This window comes from Macaca mulatta, chromosome 16 (assembly GCF_049350105.2).
Source record: "Macaca mulatta isolate MMU2019108-1 chromosome 16, T2T-MMU8v2.0, whole genome shotgun sequence".
NCBI lineage: Eukaryota > Metazoa > Chordata > Mammalia > Primates > Cercopithecidae > Macaca > Macaca mulatta.
In genome coordinates, this window is record NC_133421.1 from 46418466 (window position 1) to 46436668 (window position 18203).

The 18203-nt window shown below is 48.5% G+C and overlaps 1 protein-coding gene across 1 annotated transcript in view; it reads left to right on the forward strand.

Annotated features, from left to right (window-relative positions):
• Nucleotides 1-3852: 3852 nt before the first annotated feature.
• Nucleotides 3853-18203, forward strand: part of SYNRG (synergin gamma) — a 334879-nt gene continuing 320528 nt past the window's right edge. Inside the window, exon 1 of the mRNA XM_077969539.1 lies at nt 3853-3856. The gene's annotated coding sequence lies outside the window, so the exon portion shown is untranslated. The remainder of the gene's footprint in view (nt 3857-18203) is intronic.

Sequence of the window (18203 nt, forward strand, 5' to 3'; positions counted from 1 at the left end):
TCCTGCCCGAGTGCCCACGCTGCCCCCGGGGTGGCTGGCCAGTGAGCCCCGCCTCCCAGTCTGTCCCCGCGTCAGCCTGGATCATCTTTCGGGACCAGCTCCATTTGCACAGCCTGAGCTGTAGAGGGCGCTGGAGAGTTCGGGGTTCTTGTCCCAACTGTGCCCGTGCAGGCCCGTTCCACCCACTGGGGCTCAGTTTCCCCATGTGCCTAATAAGGAAGTCATGCGAGGTGGGGCTTCCAGCCTCTTGCAGCTTTGCCATTCATCACTTCCGCGTCTTCAGAGAGGCTGCCAAGTCTCCTCTGAATGAAGTTCCCCGAAAAGCAAAGGTAAGAAAATACACAGAGCTTACCCAGACACCAGGCCCTTTACAAATAGACCATTTCTTACCTTAGGCCGCCAGAAGGTCCTTATTCTAGCTTCGTGGAGAAAAGAGGAGCCTTCGCCTCAGTCCCCAGAGGCTGGGTGGAGTGGCTGAATTTTGGGGCCAGGTTTGGCACCTCTGGGGAAGCCCAAAGTGACACAGATGGTTTCAAAGCCACCTAGAGGATAAGGTGTCAGGACAGTGACAAGACCCCAGGTCCCTATCACACACCAAAGCTCACTGAGCCTCCGCCTGGGATCTCTGCTGAGTCTCTGACAGACCAGGAGAGAAGGGACTGGGGGTGCTGACCCCCAGAAAGTCAGAGAATGTGACAGTTGGAGGACCTGGGTTTGAGTCCTGGATCACCCCTTCCCCACCTTGGCAAACTACTCAGACTCTGGAAACCTGTTTCACTTGTAAGATGGGGATGACAATGAAACTCACCTTGCAGGGCTGTGAAGACGCCTTAAGACAAGTGCATGTAAAAATCTTCACACACACACACACAAAGCCTTCCTAAAGATGGGGCGACAAGGCCTCCTAAGCAGCAGGTGGCCAGGCACCATGTGGGGGCTGGGGTCCTGTTTTCCCTGCAACCTGGGAAAGGGCTGATGGGCACTTGGTGGGTTTCGAATCATGACCCTGGACCTCAGGTGGCGGTGTGCTTTGTGTCTGCCGCAGAAGGTCCCAGCCTGGTGCCTGTGAGTCCCACTATGGATGTTGAAGGGGTGGACAGCAGACGGGTGAGCCCCAGGCTGGCAGCTAGCAAGACCTCTCCCGTGTGAGCCCAGCACCCCCAATTCCCCTGAAATGTGATGTCTAGTGCTCCAGGCTGGGGGCTGTGGATCCTGGTTCCAGCTGTGTGAGGGCTAGAAGGCCCTGGGCAGGTCACCTGCCCTCTCTGGGCCTATTTCTGTCACATACTGAAGGGCTGAGCGCACTGGACTCTGTGGCTGTGCAACTCTTTGGTTCTGCATTTGTCCCTGAGGGCCCCTTAGTAGGCAGGGATAGTTTGAGGGCCTCAGGGCTGGGCCCCAAGACTCAGGTGCTCTCAACCCCTTCCTGGAGTGCCTAACTCAGGGGAGCAGACAGGCCCAGCAGGTAGGGCCACTCTCTTGCTCAGCTCCTGGAACTATATGTTTTTTGTAGCATAAAAGTCCATTGTATCAATATATAATCACTTAACCACTTCTCTATTGAAATGGTGGTCTATACATAAAAGAAAATACCATTCAGCCCTAAAAAAGAAGGGAATATTCCATTTGCAACCACATGGATGAACCTGGAGGACATTATGCTAAGTGAAATAAGTCAAGCACTTGTTTTCCAATTTCTGGTTGATTGACATGTAACTCTTTAGATGTTGAATCTTATCTGGACATATGATGTGAGGCACAGATGGAATTTATGCCTTTCGAAGCCCTTAGCCAATCGTCCCTGCACCATTTATTTAATAATCAAGACATCCGGCTGGGAGCGGTGGCTCATACCTGTAATCCCAGCACTTTGGGAGGCCGAGGCGGGCGGATCACGAGGTCAGGAGATCGAGACCACGGTGAAACCCCGTCTCTACTAAAAAATACAAAAAATGAGCCGGGCACGGTGGCGGGTGCCTGTAGTTCCAGCTACTCGGAAAACTGAAGCAGGAGAATGGTGTGAACCCGGGAGGCGGAGCTTGCAGTGAGCCGAGATCGCACCACTGCACTTCAGCCTGGGTGACAGAGCGAGACTCTGTCTCAAAATAATAATAATAATAATAAAATAATCAAGACATCCTCTCCCCACAGCTTTGAAATGCCTCGGTGCCCATGTACTTCATTCGTACATTCCTGCAGGTCTGTGTGTGGGCTCCCTTGTCTACGCATCCCACTGCTGTTCTATTCTCATGCTAGTCCCAAACCTCTGACTTTGTACCAGAAAGTTCAGTGACCGGATGACCAACCATGCAAGGCTGGTTCTCCTTTGGTTCCTCTACTAGATAGGGCTTGACACCCACTTTTGCTTAGGAATGTCAACTGCAGCCAGTTGTTACTGAACATTTAGTATTGACATTGAAAACCAGCACCTTCTATTCAAGAGGGAAACACTGTTGCAATGATTGTGGAACTAGCTCTTCTTACTAACTAGAGTCGCCATCCTTAAGAACACCCATCACCACAAACGTCCAAGACACTGGGAAATCTCAAGAACTCTGATGGCACCGACTTCCTGCAGTTCTGCAGAATGATCCCAAACTACTACTACTCTTTTGTTCTCGGAACTGCTTTTTGAGATTATTCTGTCTCCTCTCTCGGTGTCAAGTCATCCGCAGTCACTTCTTGCCTCTAGCAGCTCTCCTTGTCATACTCTGTTCTGATCACCCATGGGTTGCAAACTCCAATAATTAAGTTTGGTGACCGTATTGGTGGCTGATCCTTACCACAACTCTGTTACGTAGCTATCATGATCCTTACATTTTGAGATGAGAGTTTTTTTAGCAGTGAATGATGATAGACTGTTTCTGAAACAAGGTGGACAGACATGTATCGGAAACTTGAGGAAGGATCCTCTGGGAAAAGCATCTCAGTAAAGCCCACGAGTCAGTGCACGGGAGGGAGAAGGGGAAATGAGAGTCAGGTTGCAAAGCATTATCAAGGAGTGGGGACGAAGAGGGAGCGGGAGTAGAGAAAGACGGGGGGGTCTCTGGCGGAGCAAGATTTTGGAGGGGTAGAAAGGGAGTAGATGAAGAGTTGAAGTGGAGGCATTTGTTCAGAGGAAGGAGATATCTGTTCCTCTGAGTTATCATAAAAGGAGGAGAAGCTATATAAAGATGCAGAGAAATGTGGAGGTTGAGCAAAGCAGCTGGTCGCAGATGTTTGTGGGAAAATAGAGAGAAGTCATTGAATAGAGCTGTTGAGCTCCTTATTGGGATGAAGCTCAGCTGCCCACAGCAGTAGCTGGCTTGAAATTACACCCAGTATTGATTGCTTTCACTTCCCTACCTGACTTCTCTCTCTGCCAGTGTTCAAGCTGCCTCCCTCCCTCCCTCCCTCTCTCCCTTCCTTCCTTTCTTTCTTTTTCTTTCTTTTTTTGACATAGTCTCGTGCTGTTGCCTGGGCTGGAATGCAAAGGCACGATCTTAGCTCACTGCAACCTCCACCTCCCAGGTTCAAGCAATTCTCCTAAAGCAAAACCAAAATTAAAGAAAAAAAGTTAGACCAGCTCGGTGGGTCACGCCTGTAATCCCAGAACTTTGTGAAGCCAAGGCGGGCGGATCATGGGGTCAGGAGATTGAGACCATCCTGGCTAACATGGTGAAACCCCGTCTCTACTAAAAATACAAAAAACTAGCCAGGCGTGGTGGCGGGCGCCTGTAGTTCCAGCTACTCAGGAGGCGGAGGTGGGAGAATGGCATGAACCCGGGAGGCGGAGCTTGCAGTGAGCCGAGATCACCCCACTGCACTCCAGCCTGGGGGACAGAGCGAGACTCCGTCTCAAAAAAAAAAAGGGGGGGTCTGTCTTATTCACCTGTCTCCCTGCCTAGCACTGGACCAGGCACATGGCAAGCTCTCTGTAAGGCTCCGTTGAATGAATTGGGAAGGCATTAAATATCCCCATTTTACAGATCAGCAAACTGAGGCCTACAGAGGGAAAAATGACTCACCCCAATGACACTGCTAGTCAGGGACAGGGTGGAATGGAATTAAGGATTTGGAGACTCTGTGGTCCGGTGCTGTTCCCTGCACTGCTCTGTTACTGTACAGTTACAGAAGCCAGATTCAGGAGAAATCAAAACACAAAGAGTCATTATTTTCAAGTTTCTTATTTTTTACTATGCTTGACTCTGATCTTTCCAAACATGGTTTTCCTGATAATTCATGACCTGAGAGGAAAACCTTCACACAACTTTGCTCTCAAATGGGTCAGAAAGAGCAACTGGCACTTTGGGAGGCCAGGGCAGGTGGATTGCTTGAGGGCAGGAGTTCAAGACCAGCCTGGCCAACTTGGTGAAACCCCATCTCTACTAAAAATACAAAAAATTAGCTGGACATGGTGGTGGGTGCCTGTAATACCGGTTAGTCAGGAGGCTGAGGCGGGAGAGTCACTTGGACCCAGGAGGCAAAGGTTGCAGTGAGCCAAGATCGGCCCATTGCATTCCAGTCTGGCAACAGAGAGAGACTTTGTCTAAAAAAAAAAAAAACAGAAGGAGGCTGGGTGCAGTGGCTCACGCCAGTAATCCCAGCACTTTGGGAGGTCAAGGCAGGAGGATCACAAGGTCAGGAGATGGAGACTATCCTGGCTAACACGGTGAAACCCCATCTCTACTAAAAATACAAAAAATTAGCCGGGCGTGGTGGCGGGCGCCTGTAGTCCCAGCTACTCGGGCGGCTGAGGCAGGAGAATGGTGTGAACCCGGGAGGCGGAGCTTGCAGTGAGCTGAGATCGCACCACTGCACTCCAGCCTGGGCAACAGAGCAAGACTCTGTGTCAAAAAACAAAACAAAACAGGAGCAACCGGGGCATTGCAGCTGAAAGCAGCCTCCGGGATCACCTAGTCCACCCACCCCAGTGCCTCCTCAAGAGGGGAGGTGAGTCTTGCACAATCACATGGGGGGCAGCTGAGCTGGACTCCCTTTACAGTGCTCCATTTATTCACAGGAAGTCAGGTGGCATCGGTGCAGGCTGAGCAGCAGAACGGAGCCTGGATATTCATAGGACAAATGCTCACGGAAGCCTCTGGTACTGGCAGTCAAGCCCTGCAACCTCCAACAGGTCCCCACAGAGGCAGCGAAGCCCATGCGGGGAGGGAGGCAAAGCTCAGGGGGCAGGACAGGTGGGCCTTGCCCCACCAGAAGGACCTTTCTTGTGCATGCTCTTTCCCGACTGCTGCTATGCTGTGCTCTTGACAGCTTTGTCAAGAGGAGGACAGCTACCATCCAAGTCTAGAGATTTATGGCTGAAGAAGGAACCAGGGATGTCCCACCTTATTCAGCCCTTTGAAAGTGGATTTAGGCCGGGCGCGGTGGCTCAAGCCTGTAATCCCAGCACTTTGGGAGGCCGAGGCGGGCGGATCACAAGGTCAGGAGATCGAGACCACAGTGAAACCCCGTCTCTACTAAAAATACAAAAAATTAGCCGGGCGTGGTGGCGGGCGCCTGTAGTCCCAGCTACTCAGGAGGCTGAGGGAGGAGAATGGCGGGAACCTGGGAGGCGGAGCTTGCAGTGAGCCGAGATCGCGCCACTGCACTCCAGCCTGGGCAACAGCGTGAGACTCCGTCTCAAAAAAAAAAAAAAAAAAAAAAAAAGAAAGTGGATTTACAGGATTGATATCTGGGCTGGGACACTTTGCCTTATCTTCGGGAAGGACTGTCCCACCCAGTTCTCCTTTGCTGCTGACACCTGCTGGGCCCCATGGCTGGAGAAATGAAACACACTGAGCCTGAGACTGGGAAATGCAGGTAGATGTTCCCAATGCACGGGAGACGTGCACGGGTCTCGCTGGTCCAGGTCGGGGGTTGAGCAGGCCCTGCTGCCTGCCCCCAGGGTTATTGCTGGGACTCGGGAGAGCACATTTGGGCAGCTGGTAGGATTGCACCTGGTCATGGCTTCTACATAGGCCAGAGGGTGTTCATTCACTCACCCCTTCATTCATCACATCCCCGAACACACGTATGCCAAAAAAAGAAAGAACCCATCACCTACCACGAGTCAGGCAGCTACAGGCTGAGGATCCAGAGATGAGTGATATCCCAGTGCTGGCCTTGAGGCGCTCCTGGACTAGAGGCCAGTGAACACAGTTACGGTGCGGTGTGGTGAGGGTCTGGACAGAGGCTTGCTTGGGGCTCTGGACGAGGGTCCATCCCAGCCCGCTAAGGGAGAGCAGTCAGGGAAGACTTCCTAGAGGAGGATGAAAGATGCGAACAGGCACTCCAGGAAGAGGGAATAGCCTGTCCCAAGGCGTGGAGGTGTGGATGGGCAGGCACACATGTAGCTCAGCGTGGCATGTGCAGCGTGGGTCAGGGAGAGAAAGGAGGCAAGACGGGTGGCGGTGGACGCAGGTCACTGAGATGCATGTGCATCCTGAGGAGCTTGGATTTTACTGTGGAGGCCACGTAGAGCCACAGAGGGGTTTCAAGGAGAATCCAGATCACACAATCAGATTTTCTGTCGTGAAGGCACTTGGGTGGCAGGTGATGAAGTGTGGATCAGAAGGAAGCGGGTGCTTGGCTGTGCATTGTTATTGCCTGGGGAGCTCTGGGAAGCACTGATGCCTGGGTGCCACCTCCAGAGGCACCCCTGAATGGGCCGGGGTGTGGCCTCGGCGTCAGGAAGGGGAAACTCCCTCCCCTGTGCAGGTGAGGGTGAGCCAGTGGAGAGGGATCCCCGTTAGCAGGCACTGTAGCCTTCCAGGTATGAACTGAAGAGGTATGAACTTCCGTGCAGATGCAGGTGAGCAGATTCAGGAGGGAGAAACACAGCCCATACTTATGAGTTGGATGTGGATTCATAGAGAAAAGGGAAAAAAAAAAAAAAAACCGTGGCAGGTCCTCAAAAGTTTACACACAGAGTAACCACATGATCCAGCAGCCCCACTCCCAGGTTCATGCCCAGGAGAAATGAAAGCATATGTTCAAGAACATGGACACACATGTTCAGAGCAGCATTTCCTTTTCTTTTCTTTTCTTTTCTTTTTTCTTTTCTTTTTGAGGCAGAGGGACAGAGTCTGACTCTGTCACCCAGGCTGGAGTGCAGTGGTCTGATCACAGCTCACTGCAACCTCAAGTGATTCTCCTGCCTCAGCCTCCCTAGTAGCTGGGATTACAGGCATGCACCATCATGCCCAGCTAATTTTTGTGTTTCTAGTAGAGACGGGGTTTCACCATGTTGGCCAGGCTGGTCTCGAACTCCTGGCCTCAAGTGATCCGCCCACCTCAGACCCCTTCTGGGATTGCAGGTGTGAGCCAACTGCGCTCAACCCAGAGCAGCATTTTTATAGTAGCCCCAAACTGGAAGTAACCCAAATGCCCGTCAACTGATACCTGGATAAACAGAATGCAGTGCCTCTATTCAATGGAGTATTATTTGGCTATAAGAATAATGAAATACTAACACAGGCAACAACATGGGTGAACCTGGAACACAGTATGCTGAATCAAAGAAACCAGTGACAAATGTCGTATGATTCCATTGACATGAAATGTCCTGAAGAGGAGAACCCATGTCGTCAGCACATAGATCAGTGTTTGCCAGAGATGAGGAGAAATGGTGAAATCCTGTCTCTACTGAAAATACAAAAATTAGCTGGGTATAGTTGCATGTGCCTGTAATCCCAGCTACTCAGGAGGCTGAGGCAGGAGAATCGCTTGAGCCTGGGAGGCGGAGGTTGCAGTGAGCTGAGATTATGCCAGTGCACTCCAGCCTGGGTGACAGAGCGAGAAGTTGTCAAAAAGAAAGGAAAAAAGAAAGAAAGAGAGAGAAAGAAAGAAAGAAAATATTCGAAGACTGTTGCAGTGATGGTTGCATAACTGTATGATATACCAAAACCCATTGACTTGTACTCTTTAAATGGATGAATTCTATTTTATGTGAATTACATCTCAATAAAGCTGTGAAAGAGAGAGATAAGCTGGGTGCAGTGGTGCACACCTATAGTGCCAGCTACTTGGGAGGCTGAGGTGGGAAGATCGGCCAAGCCCAGGAGTTCAAGTCCAGCCTAGGCAACATAGTGAGAAGTGAGATTCCATCTCAAAAAATAAAAAAGACAGAGAAAGGGAAGACGCAAGCAAGTTTGGGTTCTGACACTTGGGTGTCAGCTAAATGTTGGTTACATAGATCAGTTACGAAATAGAGGTAAGATGAGCAAGTTGGGGACAGTATGATACTGACTTATTTACTCATTCAGCAAACATTTTTCGAGCACCAGGCAGTGGGAAATACCAGTGAACAAAACAAAAATATCCCTTTCCTGTGGCTCTCACGCTCTAGTGGAAAGAGAAAAATCATACAATAAATAAACCCATTTGTAAGGTGATCAGTGCAATGGAAAAACCTATAGCAAGCAAGAAGGATGGCATGCTGGGAAGGGCTGCGGCTTTAACAGGAGTGGGCAGGCATGGCCTTGCAGGGAAGCTGACATGTGAGCAGACACTTGAAGGCAGCAAAGGGTGAACTTGGGTGACTGAGGGAAGAGCATTCCAGGCAGAGGGAATGTTGGTGCAAGGCTCTGAGGCAGGCGTGTTGGAGACACAGCGAGAGGCAGGGCAGACAAGCAAGGTGGGGAAGAGGAGAAGGGGTGGAGGAAAGGGAGAGAAGGCGATAAGAAGTCGCGGCTCAGCAGGTGGGGAAGCGGAACCCTGCAGGCCGTGTCCTCCACCCAGAGGGTGTGCATCTTACTCTGAGGGACGTGGGAGCCATGGGGGATTGTGAGCAGAGCGGTGCCATGGCCTGACCTACCAGGTAGAGTCTCCCTCTAGATCAGGATTTCTCAACCCGGCACTAGTGACACTTGGAGCAGGATCATTCCTTGTTACAGAGCCTGTCCTATGCATTGTGGGATGTTCAGCAGCATCCCCGACCTCTGCCTACAAGACTCCACAAAGGACCCTCTGTCCTAGTTGTGACAAACAAAGATATCCCCAGACCCTACCACATGTAACCTGGGAGGCAAAAGCACCCACATTTGAGAACCATGGTTCTAGGATGTAAGAGTGTGTACACAGGCAGCTCAGGTTTCCACAGGCTGGATTTGAGGTGCCTGTGAGACCTGCGTGCTGAGATTCTTTTGAGCAGTCAGACAGGAGGGACTGGAGCCCAGGAGAGAAGTCTGGGCAGCTTTGCTGTCTTCAGGCTCGGCGGCTGTTAGAAGGAATGTTGCAGAAAAAAAGAAAGCGATACGCAGAGTCTATTTCATTTCATTTAATTTTTTGAGCAAGGATTATGCTAAAGTCACCAGGCAAGAAACCAAGATGAGTCCACCTCACAAATACAGAAACTTCAGATCCAAGGCAGCTTGTAAGGTACAGAACGTTCTGGACTGTAGAAAAGAGAGGGTTAATCCAACCTAATTAGGAGAGAAATGCCATTATCCACTGAAATATTTCTTGACTATCTCCTACATGCTAGTCAGTTTCACTCACATTGTCTCATTTAATCTTTGAAAAACTAAATAAAAGTGTGAAGTAAATATTTTCCCCTCCCTTCTTTTTAAAGATTAGAAAACAGGGGCTCAAAAGGACCCACATACTCAGACTCACCCTGTCAATGACAGAGCTGGAGTTTGAACACAGTTTGTTTAATGCCAAAACCCAATAGTGGCTTCTGGAAGCTTCTAGAAGGTGGGGCTGGAACTTTGCATTGAAGAGGTTGACAGGCAGTGTTGCAGGGAAATGGGAGAGGGAAACACACCAGGAAAAGGGAACTGCTTGGGCATGGCTTCGGCAGAGAATGAGGTACAGAGATTTGAGGACAGGATGATTTCTTGGAACACAGAGCTTGGTTCAGTAGAAAGAGCATAGGAAAGCCAGGATGTGGCCAGTTGAAAGGGAGGGGCTTTGACCATGTGGTGAGCCATTTTGCGTTTTACTCTGTTGGCATCAAGGAGACAAATAATGAGAACTCTGACTTGGGAAAAATGTTAAGGATCAATTTATCTTTTATCAAAATTGTAGCTCTTAAGTCTGGGGGCCTGCTATTCCCCATCTTACCTAAAAGGCACAAATGCACCTCTCCAAGCCAGGTATAAGACCCCCAACAATAGTTGCCTGGTCAAAAAATGCATCCTCAGAGTTGTCTACTACTACAGTAAATCTGGGGACAGTTTCTGAAAACTTGTTTCCCTAAAAGTTTTCATCAAACTATATTCACTGACATGTAACGATAATCATCAGCACTAAATCACATCCCAGGAGGTATCTGAGTGCAACCGTGAGGTGCTCCTTCATGTCTGAAGATGCATTTATAACAATCTGGAAAATAGTCTAGAAGATCTTCTTGGAAGTTAGACCTTCAACTTTATCTGAATTTTGATGATAAATCAAGAGCTCTTATTGTGCAGTTTCTGAGGTTCTTCAAAAGAGTGACTGTTTCTCTGTTTCCCCAGAAAAATACTACAATGTGGGGTGTGTGTGTGTGTGTGTGTGTAGGTGTACGTGCACATATGTGGGTGGGGGTGAATATGCCTATACGTGTGTGTGGATGGAGTAGGTATACATGCTGTGAGAGTGTGTGTGGATGGAGTAGGTATACATGCTGTGAGAGTGTGTGTGGATGGAGTAGGTATACATGCTGTGAGAGTGTGTGTGGATGCAGATGTGTGAGTGTGGGTGTGGGTGGGAGATTGTATGTGAGTGCATGTGAATGTGTGTGTAGATGGAGTGGGTATACATGCTGTGAGTGTGTGTGGATGGAGTAGATATACATGCTGTAAGTATGTGTGGATGGAGTGGGTATACATGCTGTGAGTGTGTGGATGTGCATGTGTGAGTGTGGGTGGGAGATTGTATGTGAGTGCATGTGAGTGTGTGTGTAGATGGAGTAGGTATACATGCTGTGAGTGTGTGTGGATGGAGTAGATATACATGCATGTGAGTGTGTGTGTGGATGGAGTAGGTATACATGCCTGTGTGTGGATGCAGATGTGTGTGTGAGTGGGAGTTCGTGTGTGAGTGCATGTGAGTGAGTGTGTGTGGTGAGTGTATGGAATGGGTTAGCCCATGCATAGAGCATCTCTTAGCCTACTTGACAGCTTAGGAGCCACCTCCTCCAGGAAGCCTTCCTTAATCTGTCCTTTGTCCTGCCCCTCAGGACCCAGGTGACACCAGGCATACAATTGCTTTATCCCTGGAGGTCTGCCCCCGACTCATCTCATCCCCAAACACAGACACATGCAAGAATGTGACCCTCCCTTCCCAATACAACACTAGGACATTTTATTCCCTTTGTATTCCTGGTGTCTGGTACATGGTAGGTCATCAATAAATAATTGAATTAAATATTGCAAAGGCCTCCAAATATCAGAATTGGTAAGCTCTAAAGTCTCTGTTTATTCTTGCAGATTCCTTCCCAGGTTTCAGCAGATCATAGAGAAACTCTCTCCCGCCAGTCCTAGTCTCAATGGGACAGTAAAGTGAAACAGGAACACCACCATCCCATACCCCTCCCCTTCAGTCAGTCCCTCCAAAATGAGCTGCTGCTGCTGGGGGAGCCAAAGCTAAACTCCATTTTTTTTTTTTTTTTTTTTTTTGAAACAGAGTCTCGCTCTGTCGTCCAGGCTGGAGTGCAGTGGCACCATCTCGGCTCCCTGCAAGCTCCACCTCCCGGGTTCATGCCATTCTCCTGCCTCAGCCTCCCGAGTAGCTGGGACTACAGGCGCCCACCACCACGCCCGGCTAATTTTTTGTGTTTTTTTTCAGTAGAGATGGGGTTTCACAGTGTTAGCCAGGATGGTCTCCATCTCCTGACCTCGTGATCCACCCGCCTCGGTCTCCCAAAGTGCTAGGATTACAGGTGTGAGCCACCGCGCCTGGCCAACCAGAGCTAAGCTTCTGCAGAGGCCTCTGCCCATGTCACCCCAGCTCCGCAGTCCTACCTGCCATGAGTCTTCCCATAACTATACCTAGGCTTGCTGACTGCTCTGTGAGGACGCCCAGCGTCACTGCACTATGGGATGGGGCAGTCAGAGCAGGGCTTCTTAGACTCTAACATGCACGTGATCACCTGTTTAGCATGCGGATCCTGATCCAGTAGGTCTGGGATGGGGCCTAAGATTCTGCACATCTAATACGCTCCCAGGTCATGCCCATGTTGCTGGCCTGTGGACCTTCCTCCCACCGGCAAGTGCTTCCTCGCAGCTATTCAAGAGAGTGGTGTGGTGCAAATCGGGTACTGAGTCATTTGGTCACTTTCCCTTCTTGTTAAGTCAACTTCTACCATTTCACATGCATAGAAGTTTTGACAAGCCCTTGAGTCTTTTGTTTCTTTCTGTACCCCAGTAAAAAAAAGAACAGGCCAGGCGTGGTGGCTCACACCTGCAATCCCAGCACATTGTGAGGCCGAGGCGGGCAGATCGCGAGGTCAGGAAATGGAGATCGAGACCATCCTGGCTAACACGGTGAAACCCCGTCTCTACTAAAAAGACAAAAAATTAGCTGGGCGTGGTGGCAGGCGCCTGTAGTCCCAGCTACTTAGGAGGCTGAGGCAGGAGAATCACTTGAACCTGGGAGGCAGAGCTTGCAGTGAGCCAAGATTGCACCACTGCACTCCAGCCTGGGTGACAGAGCAAGACTCCATCTCAAAACAAACAAACAAACAAAACAACAACAACAAAAGAAAACAAAACAGATTCTATATTCATTGCTTCCAGTCTGCTAAAGGAGAAAGAAAATTGGACTGGGCATTAGGTGACATTAACTCCAGTGCCAGCTCTGCAGGCCCTCAAGGTTTTTTGGCCTCTGTTTCCTTTCCTATAAAGTGGGCTAACATAGTGGCTGACCTGGTTATTTCAAGAAGAGAGTGTGAGATTGCAGAGAGAGTGTGGGCTTTCTGGTGTCAGAACCAGTTTCTTTTTTTTTTTTTTTTTTGAGACGGGGTCTCGCTCTGTTGCCCAGGCTGGAGTGCAGTGGCCCGATCTCAGCTCACTGCAAGCTCCCCCTCCCAGGTTCACGCCATTCTCCTGCCTCAGCCTCCTGAGTAGCTGGGACTACAGGCACCCACCATCACACCTGGCTAATTTTTTTTGTCTTTTTAGTAGAGACGGGGTTTCACCATGTTAGCCAGGATGGTCTCGATCTCCTGACCTTGTGATCCACTCGCCTCAGCCTCCCAAAGTGCTGGGATTACAGGCGTGAGCCACCGCGCCCGGCCTGAACCAGTTTCTAATGAAGAAAAATGACTCGCCTTCTCGGAGCCTCACTTTCTTCATCTGTTAAGTTAGAGAGGAAAAGAAAATGTGGGATATATAAGTGTGCAAGGCCTGTCAGCTGCCAGAAGTGCAACAAATGTTGAATCCCTTCTCTGCTCAAAGGGCTGTGATGGAAATTAAAAAGCCCCTTCTCAGTAAGGCCTCCCTGGGCACCCAATCTAAAATGTCAGGCCCCTCCCCCTTTTCTCTTTATTGCGGATCACTGTCTAACATTTGACTTCCTTATCCGGCTTATCATCTCTCCCTCGGCGAAGGGCCATGACATGAGGCCGAGAATCTGTGTCCGGATGGCTCGCTAATGTATCCGTGGTGCCTAGACCAGGCCCGGGACATGGATCTTTGTCGAGTGCATGGACCAGCAGTGCTTTAGATATTATACTATTGCTTTATCAGAATCCGTTTCTTCCACACCCCTGAAGCCAGAATCATGCACATGGAGAGTGTATAAAGCTGTTGAAAAGCGGAGCCCTAGCAGCAAACAGCCCAGGCTGAGGCTTTGAGGACAACAGGAGACAAAGGAATACTTGATGACTTCGTAGTGGGAGGCATGGAGAATTAACATAGTCAAGAACTGCGAGGCAATAAGAGGAGAGTCTTGGGCAGCCCTCAAATAGAATATTGTTCCTCTTCCTCTCTCCACCTCACCTAGCTACAAGAGATGAATCCTGTTCCCTCATAAGCCAGCTGATTCCATGACACAGCAGTTCATGCAGTCCCCGAGATTTATCCCAACCGCCTTCCTCATGTTCAGCTTCCAGGCTGCTCATTTCCTTGGCTTATTCACCCTGCGTCAATTTCCAGCGTGGCCCAGTCCCCAGGATCAACACACTCAGTTTGGGATTCTCTATTCAAGCTCTGATCTTGATTTCGTATTTGCCCTGTAGCGTCAGGCACTCAACACTTGGGTCAGGGGCACCCCACAGTCTGAGCCCCTTTCCAGGGGAGAGTGGAAGAGAACATGGGTTTAAGGTCAGGTGGCTCTGGGTTCCAACCCTGAGTCCTTGAGTCACTAGGTTTTGCCCTCTTGGTCAATTTACCTGACCTCAGCTTTCCTGTTTGTGAGATACAGAGAGAAATATTATACTGCAATCTTGTTGTGAGCAGTGACTCTCAAAGTTTGGTCTTTGGCACATCAATCCTATGAGATGGAAAGGGGTTTTATTGTCAAGTGAGTTTGGCAAATGCTCAATATCATATCCTTGTCTTGGGAATTCTCAAATAACAAAAGAATGGGTTCCACTTTCATTAACTCAGTTTTTTCCAAGCACCAGAATTGTTTTTGCAAGGAATACCTGTTAGCATCCTGCAGAACCAATGTTCTGTATAACCCACCGTGGGGAAAGCTGCTTGGGAAGATTAGAAATGCTCAACACCAGGCCCTCTGCTCGGCTCCTGGCACCAGGAAGCATGAGCCCCTGTTGCATTTCTTCCTAATGTCAGGGATGTTTAGTCAAACCTTTCCTACCTCTGCTACAAAAAAGCATTTTAGGCTGTTGAGACAAGTAGTTTTCCCAAATATTTTTGTTGAGCCCTTTTCATGAAAGAGAAATAACACAAACTGAAGTTAATGACATCTGCACTATGGAGCCTCGCTCTGTTGCCCAGGCTGGAGTGCAGTGGCATGATCTCGGCTCACTGAAAGCACTGCCTCCCGGGTTCAAGTGATTCTCCTGCCTCAGCCTCCCAAGTAGCTGAGACTGCAGGCACCCACCACCATGCCCAGCTAACATTTATATTTTCTTAGCAGATATGGGTTTTTACCATTGTTGGCCAGGCTGGTCTTGAACCCCTTACCTCAAGTGATCCACCTGCCTCAGCTTCCCAAAGTGCTGGGATTACAGTCATGAGCCACCATGCCCAGCCCACATCTGTACATTTAAAGCTAAAATATGAGCACTCATAAGCCTCGCTCTGTAGAACAGTCACTCTTGGATTTCTGGGAAGTGATTACTCAGACCTGCACCAATAGGAATTGGTGAAGTTGGGTAACTTGCCCAAAGTAGCAGAGTCAGCTCTTTCTAGTGACACCACCACCCTACACACACAAATTAGGGTATGTCCTATCATGTAGGTTCAGGGGATCTGAATACATTCATATCTCATCCTTCTAAAAAAAAGTCTAGGCCGGGCGTGGTGGCTCATACCTGTAATCCCAGCACTTTGGGGGGCCAAGGGGGGCGGATCACGAGGTCAGGAGATCGAGACAATCCAGGCTAACACCGTGAAACCCCGTCTCTACTAAAAGTACAAAAAATTAGCCGGGCACAGTGGCAGGCACCTGTAGTCCCATATACATAGGCAGGAGAATGGTGTGAACCCGGGAGGTGGAGTTTGCAGTGAGCCGAGATTGCGCCACTGCAGTCCATCCTGGGCGACAGAGCAAGACTCCGTCTCAAAAAAAAAAAAAAAGATACAGCAATATGTATCCCAAAAGCCTTAAAAATCTTCCCATTTGGGAATGCCACTTCTGAAATGACTGCAAGGAAACCATCTAAAATAAAGACAAAGAGATGTGCATAAAGATATTCAGGCCAGGTGCCGTGGCTCACACCTGTAATTCTGGAGCTCTGGGAGGACGAGACAAGAAGATTGCTTGAGCCCAGGAGTTCGAGGCCGCAGTGAGCTAGGATCACATCACTGCACTCCAGCCCAGGCAACAGAGTGAGACCCTGTCTGTTAAACAAACAAACAAAAATATATTCATCACAGCATGATAATAGGCAGAACCAGAAACAACCCAACATTTGGAGAATAGTAAAATGTCCAACAGCTAGGGAATGATTACATCCATTATGAGACCTCTCTACATTAAATATCTTACAGCCATTTAGACTGATGTTTATTAAGAATTTTGAATGATTCGGAACATGCTTACACTATAAGGTTAAGGAAATAAAACAGGCTACAAAAATAAAATGTATACACTATAATAACAGCTATGTTGGTGCACTCGTAGTAAATTTACTAATATATTAGGAGTGGTTATTTCTGAGTGGAGAGATGAGTGATTTTTCATTCTATTCTATATAATTTTATATATTTTCTCTCTTTATTCTACATGTTTTTCTGTATTTCCAAGTTTTATACAATAGTGATCAAGAAAAGGTAATTATTTATTTAAAAAGAAAAAAAGACCCATGAGTTATTGGAACCAGTAGATCTAAATGGCATTACAAACACGACTGTGGTCAGAGGTATCTCCCCTATCTAAGCAGTGCCAGGTTAGGGAACGCCGCCCATCAGCGTTTCCCAAACTCCAGGAACCATCTGTCCCACAGTGTCATATCTGTGTAGAACCTACACCATTTTTCATAGAAATCAACTCAGTTTTTTTAATTTGAATATCTGTATTTTAAGAAAAATTTTATATCACTCTAAATGAAAAAAAAAGTCACTTGCCATTAATGGAAAGTGATCACAAAAAGAAATGCAACAAAACAAAACAATATCATTAAACTCTATACTGGTAAACCTTCTGAGCTTGAGACCTGTTTCTGTTTAATAAAAGCAGGGGCCAAGGGACAGTGTTTTCAGGGAGGAAGGACATATTTACAAGGGTTTGGGAGTAAGCCTACCCTAGCAACAGACCCCTCAAAGGAATCGGGAAGATCGAAAGACAATGAAAAAGATTTTCTCACTAGAGATTTTGATTTATTTTTGACAATTTGCCCACCTACCACCCAAACTGCCTAGGATACGACACCTGGGGAAAGTGCCGTTCAGTGTCCCCAGCACCAGTGAGTCTCCCAGAGTTTGCCAGTCACTTACCCAGCTGGTTTCAAACTCAAGGACAGGTGTTTGGACCATCAGTGCCTTTCCACTCCTCTTACAATTCCAAAGTCCTGTCCTTGTTCAAGACCATGGTGTTTGCATGCAGTATTTTTAATGTCTTCATCATTTATTGCAAATCGTGCTTCAGGGTTTGTAAAACCATAAACTTGCCAATGCCGTGCCAGTCCTGAATCTGAAACAGGCCAGGCAAGTCAAAGTGGGCAAAAAGATGCCACCTGTGCAGGGAAACGGTAGAAGCCAGATTAGAGCTTAGTGAACTTAAATGTCACTCATTACACAGAGGAGGACGCTGAGGCCTGAAAGGAAGAAGGGACTGATGAACAGTGACAGAGCTGGCTTAGAATCCAGGTCCCCAACTGCCAGTCCAACGTCATCTTTCTGCTACACTCCATCTGAAATTTGCTCAGAACGAAAGATGACTGGTCGCTTTTAGTGTGAGAGGTTCGCCTGCTTTGGAATCCCTTTCTAGATGCAGGATCAGAAACTATTAATAACATCAGAGGCCAGGCTGGGCACAGTGGCTCACACCTGTAATCCCAGCACTTTGGGAGGCCAAGGAGGGTGGATCACTTGAGCCCAGGAGTTCAAGACCAGCCTGGGCAACGTGATGAAAACCCATCTCTACAAAATACACGAAAATTAGTCAGGAGTGGTGGCACGCACCTGTGGTCCCAGCTACTCAGGAGGCTGAGGTGGGAGGATCACCTGAGCCCAGGAGGTCAAGGCTGCAGTGAGCCATATTTCCGCTACTGCACTCTAGCCTGGATGACAGAGAGAGACCCTGTCTCAAAAACATAAAATAAAATTCACTTTTCAATCCCATAATTATTCATCTCCATCACTTCCTTCCATATCCTCAACTCTCTCTTCCTTCATTTCATGTTGCTTTTCCAAAACCACAGCCCTGGTTAAATCCAACTTTCTTGCTTCCTTAGCACCTGACCCTGTGTAGCTGAACCAAATTTGTGAAGAAAGCACAACCATACCAGTTGCTCTTGCATTTACATTCACCTTTAATGATGCCAGGGAGTCATACTACACATTCCCAGTCGATAGATATTGGCACATCCCACTCAATATTTGTTGAACGAATGAGTTGAATGCATGGATTTTAGTTAGGGTCCCATTCATGCTACAGTTCTGCTTGTC